This window comes from Polypterus senegalus, chromosome 14 (genome assembly GCF_016835505.1).
Source record: "Polypterus senegalus isolate Bchr_013 chromosome 14, ASM1683550v1, whole genome shotgun sequence".
Taxonomy (NCBI): domain Eukaryota; kingdom Metazoa; phylum Chordata; class Cladistia; order Polypteriformes; family Polypteridae; genus Polypterus; species Polypterus senegalus.
In genome coordinates this window covers 60,174,583-60,190,073 of record NC_053167.1, presented here as the reverse complement: position 1 = coordinate 60,190,073, position 15,491 = coordinate 60,174,583, and the positions used below count along the sequence as shown (strand labels likewise).

At 37.4% G+C, this 15,491-nt stretch overlaps 1 long non-coding RNA gene across 1 annotated transcript in view; it reads left to right on the top strand.

Annotated features, from left to right (window-relative positions):
- Window positions 1-12,062: 12,062 nt before the first annotated feature.
- LOC120514830 overlaps window positions 12,063-15,491 on the top strand; it is a 28,681-nt gene continuing 25,252 nt past the window's right edge. Inside the window, exon 1 of the long non-coding RNA XR_005630526.1 lies at window positions 12,063-12,169. This is a non-coding gene — a long non-coding RNA (uncharacterized LOC120514830). The remainder of the gene's footprint in view (window positions 12,170-15,491) is intronic.

Genomic DNA, 15,491 nt, shown 5'->3' with positions numbered 1-15,491 from the left:
GGAGAAACCAGGACCCAACTAGCAGAAGCCGAGACTTGTTCCCGTGCTGGTGTACGAACGGAGGTGTTGCGGTCACAGCCGATTCAGTTGACCATCTTAACTGAATCAGATGATATTGAAACGTACTTTTTGATTTCCGAACGTACCGCAAAGTGGAAGGCTTGGCCGAGGTCGGAATGGGCATACCAACTGGCTCCCTATTTGAAGGGGACAGCACAGAGAGCCTATTACGACTTAACTGAGGAGCAGGCTGCCGATTACGACGCTCTAAAGTTAGAGTTGTTTAAGTGCTACGACGTGTCACCGGAACAACAGGCGAGAGAGTGGAGGGAGTGGCAATTTGATCCCAAAAGGCCATTGAGAACTCAGGACTTTGCAGCCTGGGGAAAGGTGTGTCGCTAGCTACGGCCCGACATCAACACCTCACACAAGATGGCTGAGCTCCTTGCGTGCGAAACATTCATACATGCCCTTCCTGACCACATCGCCCAGCAAGTCCGTAAGCACAACTTCGAGGACATGGACACCATAATTAAAATAGCGGAGCATCATTGGGCGGCCTGTAAATCGGGGCGGTCGGAACATACCTCTCGCCGAACCCAACAGATAGCTGGGGCATTCCCTGAGCCCCCCCGACAAACTCCCGAACCTGCCGTTCGTAGAAGGGACAGACTAGCTGGTCTTCCTCGCTGTTACAAGTGTGGGGAGATTGGACATCTGTCCCTGAACTGTGCTTACAAGTCTATGGATTGCTCAGTAATAAAGGGAGAAAGGTATTGTGCCACAGTGACTAACCCTCTGTCTCTTCCATATACAGGTGCAGTTATTATAAATGGCAGGAAGGTAAGGGCAATGTTTGACTCCGGGAGTAACATTTCCATTGTTGCTACCCGTTACGTATTACCGCAATAGTGGACTAAAATAAAAACTAGTCTAAAATGTATCCATGGGGACATCAGATGTTACAAAACAGCCAGATGTGTGGTATCGGTGAATCATAAAATAACTAGTATGGCCATGGCTGTATTACCCGATCCCCCTTTTCCAGTCATATTAGGAAGAGATTGGAATAAAATTAACAGCGGTAGTAACATAACTGCACCTAATAAGAATTTGGGCTTAGTAATGGAGAATACTGCTCTGACTGCCTCCACGCCATGTCCCACAGTAGCACAGACCCACACGGGTACCCAATGCAAAAATTTCGAAGTCCCATCCTCCTCTGCGGGAGCTGATACAGTTGGCGTAGAAGACGTGGAGACAGTAACCCCTCCTATTGAACTCAAAAGAGATCCTATACAAGACTTAACGGAACAATTTCTATTAACACCATCATCATTCAAAAGAGAACAGTGGAATGATGATTCTTTAAAAAATGCTAGAAATGCGGTTGTATCAACCGAGGGTTATACAACCCTATATCCCATGCCACCGATGCTGTTCTTTGTAATTCAAAATGATTTATTATATAGAGTGGCAGAACACAGGGGTGAAGTGCGAGCTTTGTTGTTGATCCCATGTGCTTTTTGGCGAAAGGTGTGTGAGTTGGCACATGCTCAGCTTCTAGGAGCCCATTTAGGCTCCGACAAAACTTTGGAGAGAATAAAACTCCGATTTTATTGGCCGGGAGTTAATGAGGAGGTCCGGTGATTTTGCACTTCATGTCCTGAGTGTCAACTTTGCCAGATTCCAAGAAGGACTAAAGCTCCTCTCGTTCCCCTTCCCCTTATTGACATTAGCATCTGTTTTAAAGTCTGATTAAAACGGAAGTGGAGTTGGAAATTAGACGAATGCTGGATTTAGGGGTTATTGAAGAAAGCTATAGCCCTTGGTCTAGTCCAATTGTCCTAGTTTCTAAACCCGATGGGTCATGGAGGTTCTGTAATGACTTTCGACGACTCAATCAGGTCTCTAAATTTGATGCGTATCCGATGCCGCGACTAGAAAACACTCAATTCCTAACTACCCTTGACATGACAAACAGGTATTGGCAAATTCCCTTAATGGATTCTGCTAAAGAAAAAAACGCATTTAGTACATATATATATTGTGGTGATCCCATTACACATTATCCCTTGGTGTATGTAAGTCTTGAATCTTGATTTTAGAGTTAGCTGGCTTTTTGAACCAAGAAACATCATGCAATATACACAAAATATATATATAGAGTACAGTATGGTTTTAATTTCTTGGATTATTCTGTAGCCAAATGATAATAGTTTCATTTGTATAGAAATACATATATATGTAATGGTGCATCCAATCCAAGCAGACCAAGTGCTGCCAAATTCACTTAGAAGAGAATAAAAATGCAAAACACATGGTAATACAAAAAAAAACACAAACAAAAAGATTATTGCAGTGTCATGTATCTATTTAACGTAACCAGAAAGGAGTAATGGACCTTAACTGATTTTTTTATTATCAGTCAGAATTTCATCTTGAACGTATGACAAAGCCTTCAGCATTTTTTCTTAAATTAATGTGGCAATGACAGTGATCAATGGCTTTGCACCTCAATTTTTCAGATTCTGTAAATACAGTATTTCACCTACTAGCAACCTAACTGCTTGTAATTAAATCCAGCAACACTAATTAAAATTAAAATTTGAGATCAACTTTGTATCCTCTGCATTTTCCGCTACCCCAGTTCTCCGGTCTTCTTGTATTTATTCAGTTCTTTCATTATACACATTCTCATCTTCCCACTTCACTCTGGTTCAGTTGCTGCTGACCTCAGGTTCACAAAATTGATACATATACTGAACTGCCCTTGAGCAATCCATGCTGTTTAACTTTGTTTCTTTTCAACAAAACTAAATTCTATGTAATAACCATGGGCTCAAGTCCTTGTATTTTCATTTCTGACAATTGCAATGAACCAAATCTCTTGACAATGGGAATGATTCACATCTTAATTCATACTCTGAATAACTACTGTGGCTTGTTTGCTTTTACTGGTGCTTTTGGCACACCTACTCTCCATATCCTGATAAACTAATTTTGTCCTGAAAAAAACCCAGTGCGCATAAATTTGTTTCTGTTTATATCATGAATTTTATATGAAGGAAACCTTTTTGCAAGATCCTATGCTTGCAAAACATGCACAACATATATGTTAACATGAACTTAACTGTGCACCATTTATAAATACCTATCTTATATAAATAACAGTAGCGGTATTAATTACTATAATGCTATTGTCTCACATTTTTGAATTGTATTGAAGTTAAAATATAAAAATGTTATATTTTGGGCAATGAGTAATAAAATCCAGTAGGTTTACATATACGCGTGGTTGTGTTAATTGGTGCAATTCTCAATAATTTATAGTATACATCCACTCATTGTCCTATTTAATCTAAGCCTCAATTATCCAATTAGACTATTTTAAAGTTTCTTGTTATAGGCCTGATCCCATCATTACCATGAACAATGGCTGGAATTAATTAAGTTAATAGTTTGAATAGCGTAATGTGAAAAAATGCGGATTAATCAAATACGTGAACATTGTTTATTTGTACAGTTAAACACAGGCATTAATATTATTCTAAATAATCATATTGTTGAATTTGGATCCAATTCATCTAGAAATCACCTACTTTAAATCACTTACAAATTACCCCCATTGTTTGAATTTGTTTAAAAATGTGAAAGTTGGCAGCACTGTACAATACATTGTAATACTTTTTTTCTTAGTTGCTAATGAATTCAAGGTTTTAGGTCAAAACACTCAACATATTTTAGTAATATAAGAGTTATTTGACAATGTATAATTTTATGTACTAACACATTTAAAGAAATGTGCATCTCCAAGTGATCCTTCAGTGTCAATGTGTTATGGTATGTGTGTTGCACATATTGAAGAAAACGCAAACAAACAAATCCACCTGGCATACCATGCTAATGAGGTGGAATCACAAAAATATTAACATTTGTGTTGTAATAGTTGACATTAAAAAAAATACATGTTTTTTGTATTTCTGAGTTACCAATAAATATATATCTTTTGAATAATGAGTCCTGTATTTTCTGCAGATGTGCTGTATTTTTCCATTTTTTGTGCTGTTTGCTTATTTAAGCTCAATGTGATTCAGACATAGGAAAAAGGTTTCATTTTCTTTTTCTTTTTTTTATAAAATGATCAAATGAGGCAAGATAGACACTTTAATATACTGGAGATAAAAGAATTTGTATAACTGCAGGAATAGATAGCATTTCAGTTGCTTTGTATTCAATCTAGGATTTTCCAAATGAACAAAGACAACAACATTTCAACATCATGAAACCGAGAACTTAGTTTTTGTTCCAATATTTTCTTTGAAGTTAGGACCCTTATTAATGTTAGCGTTCATATGTGAAAATGATTTTTTTCCTCTTTCAAGAGTTTCTCTTTATGAAAGGATACAAACTTAAAGGAATGCTTTAACCTTAGTTGTACCTCTCCTTGTGTTCTAAGTGGAGCAGGTAGACTGTGAGATCTGTGTCATAGGGCTTTATGCTGTCTGTACCTATTTCTTGAATCAGTTGTTCAAAGCAGGGAGTCTAATTATCTGCAACAGATGGGAAACATAAAGGGAAAGGAGTCCTTTCAAGCATATAGTATATATCTTACACAACATTTTTCGACAAGAAATAAATCACATTTTAAGAAATGTGTAATAATCTGTGCCTTAAAGGTGAAGTCTGTCTGTAGAAAATAACTACAAAGATGAAGGTGTTTCCTGAAACCATTAAGTACTTTGGAAAAAGAAAAGCGACTTTGTGCACTAATAAGAACCAGAGGAGTCAAGGACAAATGAGTATTACTGCTCTAGAGAAGACAAGATTATTATGCTGCCTTGATTGAGGAATCATGCCTAAATATTTTCATAGAACAATCCGAGCTCTATAAAGCCTTGAAATATTCCTTGCAATGGACTGGTGCTGTGATATTAAGCTAAAAAAACACATTTGACTGCCAGAAGCATATTTTAGACCCTGTAACAAGTTATTAAATTTAAATAAAAGGCAACAAACATTGGAGGATGATAAGAAAGAAAAATCTGACCATGTTGGAAGAAGAGATTTTTAATATTGCAGAAAAATCTGTAATCTTTCTATGGTGAGTTAATTTATTTTTTTAAACTATACAACTTTCATTGTTATTAATACAAATGTTCATTAGTTTGGGAGCATCTGCTGAAAGTGAAAAAGAGGGCATAATCTAATTTTCTGAGTAAAACAGACACAGCAGACAGTTATCTATTAGGAATAATTAATTTTGCTCCGTTAACATGTTAACATTCTGCAAATACTTTTGGGTAAGACAACTTTAAATGCTATGTTGTCTGCTTTTAAGAGACAAAAATAATTCTAGAGCCTTTCTATATTACTGGTTTATTTTAAAATTTTATAGAATGGGTTCTATTGGACTACTAATACTATGAAAATGGTCTTGCAAATGAATATTTATTTATTTTTAAAATGAAAGTTATTTTAAATAATGTCAAAAATTCTATGCATTAAATCTGAATTTTCCTTTATACTGTAAATATACAGTATATATATGGGGGACGGAGTCAAACCTTTGACTTCTGAGTTTTTAACAGAGTTACACGTTTTAAACATTTCTAAACATTTCCAAACAAAGTGGCAATTGTGTGGCTGCATCAGAATGAGAGTGTGAGTATGATAAAGTTAAACCACTCAAAACAAGTGAAACTTGACATGTTTAAAATGCTTGGAGCCTTTTAATTTTGATCAGCTTCATTTCAGTAGATTTTGCTTTACACAGATAACTGCATATACAGTACTGTAGATGTATATAGGAAAAGTATTGTGATGGGTGTAAAATGTCATTATCTGAAAATTCCCCAAATATCAAGCTGATGAATTCCAATTTTTATGTTTAACCCCCGTCTGTAAACTATTTAGATGCTCTTTCTTCAAAGCAAAGAACAATTACAGCGTCTAAGGTGAACCAGAGAACATTGATATTTTAAATGACATTATGCACAGATCCTTTAAGTGTAAACATCTAAGCAAGGAAGAGGGTCTTTTCTTTATACACAGTGACAATGGTCATCAAATTAAAAAAAAAACAGAACACATTAGTGACAGCAGGTCATTTTAAAGCATGGTACATTTAAAACATTTCCTACTTATATAAAAGAAAAAGCATGTCATGAAAGATCTATATGCTCAGAAGTTTTTTTTTCTTCTTCCTTTTTAATTAACCTAGCTGAGCCTTAATAGACACCCTTTTTATACTCCATGGGTGCATTCGTGGATAGAACCTCCTGTAATTGATTTTAACAGCTTGACACTCACATGTCAGCGGTCTGAATAACTTGCTTTTATTCATTCTCTTCCATCCTTTGTTTTGAATGACTAGAGGACATGGCCACCGAGGAAAGCAGTCCTTATTATCTATATTTACAGAAAATAAAAGCTAGCTAAAGCAGTGGGAGGTCAAAGTGCAGCAGCCATTATGTCTCCCAATCTCATCGACTGCATTTCGCTCAAAGCATCTAATCTTATGTGCAATCTCAAAATATCTTTCTCTGTTGGTTATAGAGAAGTGTTTAGTAAAGAGGAAATGCATGTGTTCAAATATCAGGTCTAAATATATCTATTTGTGGCTAGCCGTTCAGCATGAACATTATGTAATTGTTACATGATGATGCGCAGTTTAGTTTTGGATTGGTGCCTTTGACTAAACTGTTGTTTGGTGTGATAATGGGCTTATTTTTAATATTGCATCTGCTTTGTTAATGTCTCAGTTTTAAAATATATGTACACTGAATTGGGGTTACATGAGGTTTGCACATAAAATCAAATGGTGTCTCTTTTACAGGAAAGGGTATAAAAATCTCTGTACTGTAATATGAGGTACTGATATTCATAATGAAAAATAATATATAGCAAAAGAATACAATGTATTTTTTTTTTTTTTTTATCTTTTTTAATTGCTGAAAGGATATTATTTCAGGTAGAAAAGAACAAACATTCAACTGCAAACATCCATCTCTTGGACTATATATTGTACTGTACATTTCTGTTTCTGAAATATTTGTATGTATGTCAGTTTTATCTTTTGGTTTATATATGTTGCATATGTACATTTTTCTCTCACTAAATAATTAGTAACTGTAATAGTTCTCTGCTGTTAACCTAGACCTTATCTAGCACAAATCTTTAAAACTTCACAGATCATTGGAGTATCCTGAAGCCACCTGAAATGGCATGCAAAATAAAATTCTAAGAATTAATAAGTACTGGGGAACACTAATGGTTTGATTTAGATCAATTTCAATTAATCAGTGAAGAAAATTTGGGGAAAAAGCACAGTATTTAAAAAGAAAAACTTCAAGACAATCTACAGGGTAATTTCCAGAAATGTTAGTAACTGAGCAGGTGCTGAAGAATTCCGATTGCTGTAAATAGCACAGAGTGTTGATGTTCATATTAGTTCCTTTTAAAAGTCCCTGCAGCTCACTCTGAAAGGGTTGCGATCATATTTTCTTATAAATGTCTGCTCAGTTGATTTGTGTGTAGTAATTTTTGGTGATCAATTTCAGAGAGAGTGATGTGAGTGGTTGCCAATAGTATTATATGTGTGTAATAACCTATTGCACAGCAACTGTTAAAGCTACTTTTTCTTTTTTTCCAAGTACTATGCTCTTATGGCAGCAGTAATGATGAATAAAACATGTTAATAGTCAATATCTGACTATTCCCTTCTATAGGAGTTGTAGCTGGACTTAAAGGTATTAGCCAACACTAATCTGCCATAATATAAAGAGTAGAATATTGAAAAATACATCTGTGCCACACCTAATGTGATCATTTATAAATATAGTTCTTTAATAGTATAATAGTATAAATATAGTTCTTAGGTTTCTGGCATATCTTTCATGATTAAAAAAAAATCATAAAAATTCTAGTTAGAAATTTATTTTTAAACGCAGTTAAATCATTTTTACACACAACATAGTCAAAAATGGCGATATACAATGCATATTTATTTTGTGTAACAAAATATGGAAGGAAAGCTAAAATGCACTTTTGGTTAGATCCTGGGAGCCCATTATCCTGAATTGACAGGGCAGATACAGTAAATAAGTGGTCGGGTCTTTGGATGAATGACGGAACTTGTTCACTAACATATTCATTGATTTTATTCTTACCTTTGTAATTAAGGTTTATGATCTTATTAGATGTAACAGTATATGTCGATTTGAGGCTTCCCATCAAAGGTTCAATGGTATGTCATTTTTTATTATATTTTTCAGCTACTTTTCCAGCAGAGTCCATCTGGGAGTTGAAGTACGTAATTTTTGGAAGAACACATAAATATCTGAAAGTGCAGCAATGTATTTCTGTTATGATCAGAAAGAGAGTGCCAGAATACAGACATGGGAAAGTGTGATAAAAGCAGAATAGGCAATAGGCATAGCCAAAAGAATAAATATGGGGTCTATTACAGTGAGAACTGATTAAGAGCAATTCAGCTAAACCAGAAATGATAATCAAACATAAATTTAAAAGAACATTGCGAAACAATCTTCGCACTGCCTTTTTTGCCCAAATAGGCCTAAAGAAAGTTTTCTGTGAAGTGAAATTGATATGTGAATATTCATTATTACCACTCCTTCTTCTTAAAGGTCAAATCAAGTTGGGGAGCATGCACTGGTACAATGCATTGCCGCACCAACTACATGACAAAACAACCCAGGATCCCGGTTTGCAACCCCCCAGGCGCAGTCCAGACACACCCTCCGGAAATGATCTTCTATCTGCCGCTGCCAGGTGTTACATGGGCGACCCCTTGGCCTGGTCCAGCCATTTGGGTCCCCAACAATGAGGATCTTATGAGCCGGATCACCCTCAGGGGAACACTCACATGGCTGTAGTGCCAGAACTGACGCTCCCTCACAATGCAGGTAATATCCATCATTCAGGACTCCATGAGCAACCGCTCATTCGATACAAAGTCAAACCAACAGTACCCAAGGATTTTTCAGAGAGACACAGTACCAAAGGAGTCCAGTCTTCGTCTCAGGTCACTGGATAGCGTCCATGTCTCGCAACCATATAGCAAGACAAGAAGCACCAGGACTCTAAGGATTTGGACATTCGTCCTTTTGCATAGATATCGGGAGCGCCACACACCCCTTTCCAGTGACCTCATGACCCCCCCATGCTCTCCCAATTCGTCTACTGACTTCATAGGAAAAGTCACCAGAGCCATGAATGTCATTGCCAAGGTAAGTAAACATCTCAACAAGGTTGACACTCTCTCCGCAGACAGACACACTGCTGATGGCTGTGTCGAAGAGGCATTAAAGGCCTGGATCTTGGTTTTTATCCAGGACACTCACAAGCCCAGACACTCAGACTCCTCACGCCCCGATCAGAGCCTCTGTTGACTCCACGAAGATCACAGCATTGTCAGCAAAGTCAAGATCTGTGAATCTTTCTTCACCAACAGATGCCCCACAGCCGCTGGACCCCATGACTTTACCCAACACCCAGTCCATACAAGCATTGAACAGAGTAGGAGCAAGAACACACCCTGATTAACCCCAGAATCAACTGGAAAAAACGCAGAGCTTCTGCCTTCACTCTGCACAGCACTCACAGTACCAGTGTACAGGCTGGCCATGATATCCAGCAACCTCAAGGGGATCCTGCAAACCCACAGGATGTCCCAAATGGCAGCTCAAACAACTGAGTTGAACGCTTTATGAAAATCGACAAAGGCTGCAAAGAAACACTGCCGATATTCGCATTTGTGCTCCATGAGCAACCCTCAGTGCCAGGATGCAGTCGATGGTAGACATCTTAGGCATTAAACCAGACTGTTCCGGTCGCTGGTAGGTGAGCAAGTGATCATGGATCCTATTGAGGATGACCCTAGCAAGGACTCAATAGGATCCGTCCTTCTTAAAGGGATTCCACGAAAATTTAATATTTTGAGGTGTTTGTGTACCTTCTGCATGATTTTTCATATGTTTAATTATGTTTATGATATGTTATTTTTTTCTAGTGATTCAGGAAAAGACAAATGACATACAAAATTTTGGCTCTAATTTTTGCTTCAACATTATGGTTTTAAAAGTAAATTTATAGTCTACTTGGTTTCTGAACCTGCCTGTCTTTTGACTACTTTTTTCTTATTTTCCTAAATGATCTTTATTTTCAAGTTTAATTTCATTGAAAAAATATCCTTTGCCTTAATCTTGTCAGAAATAAAAGTATCATTGGCATAAACAAAATGGCAGCACCTTTGAATAGTAAAGATCCTAAAATGGCCCGGAAATTATGTCACCCTCATCACAATAGATTATTCCATAATAAGTCAAAGCTGTTTATATCAAGATGTATAAAATGGGTCAGACTGTGTCCCAAAGCCTAAGTTTAAAACATCTGTGAAGGGTAGCACTAGAGCTGGTAATATCTACTAGTTAAATTAGATTAGTTTTAAAATACAAATACAATCGGTAATGCAATAACAGATAACTTGAAGGCATATAGAAGATATTATGACCTTCCTAAATTGGCATGTGGTTAAATTTTTGTAGAACTCATTTGGGATAAATTAAATTTACTGCATATGAACATTGTAATCAGTCAAAAGGACATCATATAAATCATTTCCAATCAAGCAGATCTTGTGGGCTATCTTTCTATATTATTTTGTTTAAACTGTAACACTGGCTTCTCTTTAATGTAACTGTTACTAAGTTAGAGTGGGGGCAATGGTAATTAATTTATTTAATGTATCATTTCATTGAGTCTGATCGGACAGGTACATAACTTTTAATAAAAAGTATACTAATGCTCCACATACAGTTTCTGTTTTTATGGTGGACAATCTGTCAAGGAATATTCTGAAGCTGCCATTGAATTAATACATATACAGTGTGATTTGGCATAAAAAGATTGAAGATATATGTTTAGCCAGGTATAACTTTTGCACCTTTTTACCTAACACTTCAAGAGAGTAATAATGTGCGATATATAGCACAGTTCTTGTATCTATGTAGTGAACAGTGAGTGCCACTTGGGTATATCAAAAGGTACCTGTTGCCCTGCAAATTATAAAAAGGACAACCACTGGGAAGGATTTATTTATTAATGCATAAAATATGTTAAAGGATCAAACACCTTACTAAGTTAATATGGTAAAAATGACCACCAATGGGACTTTGACCATAGCTGGTAGAGCACAGTCCATGTAAAAAAAGAAGATTAAATCTATTGAGCCCACTTAGAGTTCACTGATTTTTATCATCATCATGCTTTGGTTTGTGAAGCTGCACTGTAGAATTAACTCATGACCATCATGGTGACTTGTGCTACCTGGAACAGTTAAAGTAGGCTTAAACACTGAAATGATTTTTCAGGCTAGGTTTGGTTTAAGATGATGAACTATGACACAAAGTAATTTAATGATAGCGATGCACAGGATTTTAAAACGTTTTTATCCATTTCTTTCTAAAATCAACATGTTCTTTTTGTCAAACACCAAAATTGTATCTGAGCTCATTAATCCTAAATAGAAAAGGTCCCTCGCCATCATATATGATGTAACCAAACTCCTGAATGGTTTTATTTTACAGCTGCAGGGCAAAGAGGAACTAATCTGTGACATGTATTCCCAAGTCACAGCTTTCAAAAGCCAAATTACAGCTTCTCCTTGACACAAGTGAGAGAGAAAGACTTTGTTCATCTCACTATTACACAGAAGTTGTCAACTGAAACTCTCACAGCCCCATTCCCAACAGAACAGAGTGAGGAAAGACTGGAAATTTTGTAGAAGTAGTTTTTGGCAAGGGTACGTGAACTATATGTACACATGAAAAACATCAGCATTTTTTCCAGCCCCATTGGCAGCTAACTTCAATGAAGCAGCTTGAATTGGGTGTGATACAAGACTGCAAGGCGCTGAAAGCCACATTCAAGACAAACAGCTTCACTAACATCTGTGTTGCCCTTCCCAAACAGCACATACAATACAAAAAATGTTCTCAATGTGTCCATATGAAGTCAAGCAAATAAAACTGATACACTGATGAGCACTTGTGTCAGCAAATGAGACTGTCGACCACCAAATGAAGCCTGCTGTAGAGTTTCTCAAACTTCAGATGGGGGCACACATTTCCCACTGACAGCTGCTATGGTAAACTACTTTTTCTTGTTCAAATGTCAATATTCAATTTAAAAATATAAATTTTTGCTATAGTAATGCTTTTTAAAACTTATTAAATATGAATCTATCCAGTAATGATAATTCTGGTTGCCAAGACCAGATTAAGAACATATTCAAAGAAGAAAGAGACTGAAAAAATGGCTCAGTATATTTAATTAGTACATGGAAATGATGTTCTAAGAAGGGACATACAAGCAGTTCCATCTTAGATAGATCCCATATCATATGAGACTTAAATTGTTCCTTGATTTACTTTACTGTTATAACCTGTTCTTTCCTATAGGCGAGGTAGCCCTTTCCATAGACTTTTGAAGACCCCTGTCTGTGGTTGGACTATGAGCAAGATTTAGAGTGACTTTGTATGTAAATTCAATACACCTGTGCTTAATTTAGAGTGCTGAATTATATATGAAAAAAAATCACCATTTTCATTCCACTTTCATATTATACAGTAATTTATGCAGACAAATGAAAATATTCAAACAGCCCATCAGGGAGAACTTAGTACCATCCTTTCCCTCATTGCTTACAAAATTAAGGGAAAAGCTGATGACTAAGATAACATGCTTTTCTATCCCGTATGATGGGTTAAAGCAGTGTTAACCACTCAGTTTGCAATATATAAAAAAGTTTACGTCTGTATGAGCTTTACGCAGCTTAACTAGAGGAAGTAGAAGGACTGTAGATTTGGGCTTTATTGATAAATGTAAAAAGCATTTCAGCTTGGATTGGGACCTTAAATTAAATTCAATTTACAGGGGCAACATGGGTATGGAGTGGGAAACACTGTGACCTCATATATTCACACCCAGCCATTGTTTGTGTGGTGTTTCTGTATTCTCCCCGTGTCTGCATGAGGTTTCCTCTGGGTACTCCTACACTCACAAAGACAGACTGATGTGTGTGTGAGTGGGTCCTGTGATGGAATGGCACCCTGTCCCGGTGCTGCTGAGATTCTGAATTGGATTAAGTAGTGTCACACACATATTAATGGGAGGTAGCTAAAGGGCCTGAACGAGAGTAATTCCATGCCAGACCAGGGGGTGGCAGAGTACACCGACTCTTTATCTCACTTTTCTGTAGACCATTTACGGGAAAATCCACCTGGCCCTGATAACGTCACTTCTGTTTCCGGTCCTGTTGACACCACTTCTGGTTCTTAGTCCATTGATCACATCATTTCCTCTGCTGGCCTTTTAAGCAACCATCTTTTTGCTTTTCAATCAGTTTTGTTTTGGACTCTGATCCATACACATTAGTACAGTTATTCCTATGTTGTAGACAGGAAATAATAGACGGGTGGCTGCCCCAAACCTTCCTGTGGCTTTTTGTCGATTTTTGTGACAGTAGGCTGTGGTGTAGTAGGGTATGTTAAATATATTGTTTAAAGATTAGGAGTAAAGAACACTGCATTAAGGGGTCTACTTTACATCACAAATTACTTTTTCTCATTAGAAAGGATGAGTAAATATTTTTATTAGCCATTTCCACTCTTTATGTTTGTGAAAAGTGATCTACCATAGTTTTTCAGAGCCATTAGGAAATAATTTCAAATTCTGCCAAAGGAAATATTTTACATACCATACATGTCAGATTAACTCTTCTTGTCAAGTACTAAATTCATTTTACTAAATGTATTTGCTTTAATGAATATTTTGTCAAATAGTATAAAATACCAAGAACATTTTAATTCAGAATATTATTTTAATTATTTAATCCAATTGTAACACTTATTTCCATAGTATTTAGATGAGAATTAGCAAAAGAGCTGACCATTTAGTCCCATGGTTATTTCTCATATCTGGCTCACAACCATGACAATGCAACCATGACAAAGTGAAAAAGGTCATATCCTAAACCTCACACATAAATCTTTGCATTTTTATGATTGTGAAAATTAGGGGCAGAATGCAAGATTTTATTTTTTAAATTACAATTAAATCTGAAAGTTAGGAAGATATAGCAGTTGATCTGGTTGAGTTGGTCAGGTTTTGCAACAGGATCACTACAGCATATGTCGGTTTATTTATTCAATTTATTTTATATCCACCAGAACTAAGTGAATGTCTGACCAAATTATATTGTATACTAGCAAAATACCCACGCTTCGCAGCGGAGAAGTAGTGTGTTAAAGAAATAATGAAAAAGAAAAGGAAACATTTTAAAAATAATGTAACATGATTGTCAATGTAATTGTTTTGTCACTGTTATGAGTGTTGCTGTCATATATATATATATATATATATATATATATATATATACAAATACACACACACACATAAACATATATATATACATATACACATATACATATATACTGTAATAAGTAGAGACTTGAGGCGTGAAAAGGTTTGGGGCAGCCACCCGTTTAATTCGGTTTCCTGGCTGCAAAGTCTTGAGGACATCATAGTCAAGTTTACACAACAGAGTCCAAAACAGAACTGCCTGCCTAAGAAAGGCAGTGAGCTTTATAGCTCAGAGGGCGGAAATGATGTCGTCCTCTGGGCGGAACTGGAAGTGACATCACCCTTGGGGCGGAACCGAAGTGACCTCATTCTTGGGGCGGAACCGGAGGTGGTGTGTCCTTCCTGGAAATGGCGGCTCCTGGTGGGATTTCCCGGGTAAGACCTGCAGAGAACTCAGAAAGAGCGTCAGCGTACCCGCCCTGGGCAGATGTATAAACAGTATTGTCTAAGCCCTTCAGCTGCTTCCCATGCACACGTGTGTGACAAGACTCCCCCCTCAGCCCAGACCCGTCGGGTCGGGCGACCTGCACCGAGAGGTCGTGGGCCGGAGAGGGCATCGGCGTTGGCATGAAGGGACCCCTGTCGATGAGCGAGCGTATATTTGTACTGCTGCAGGTCAAGAAACCACCTCGTGACCGCTGGATTCGACTCCCTGTGAAGGGCCCATCCACTTTAAAGGCGCATGATCCGTCACCAGAGTGAACACGCGACCCAAGAGGTAGTACCGCAGCTGCGTCACCGCCCATTTGATCGCCAGAGCCTCCTTCTCCACCGCCCCGTACCTGGTCTCCCGTCCAACAGTTTCCGGCTCAGGTACATAACGGGTGTTCAACACCGTCGACGCTTTGGCTCAACACGGCTCCCAAGCCTGTGTCCGGCGTCCGCCTGGAGGACAAAAGGGAGAGAGAAGTTAGGGGAGATTAAGATAGGTGCTGAAGTCAGAGCCCTTTTAAGTCACTGAATGCAGCCCCGCTTTATCAGACCATACCACCGTATTAGGAGCTCTTTTCTTTGTCAAGTCGGTCAAGGCGCCGCTCTCGGAGAAG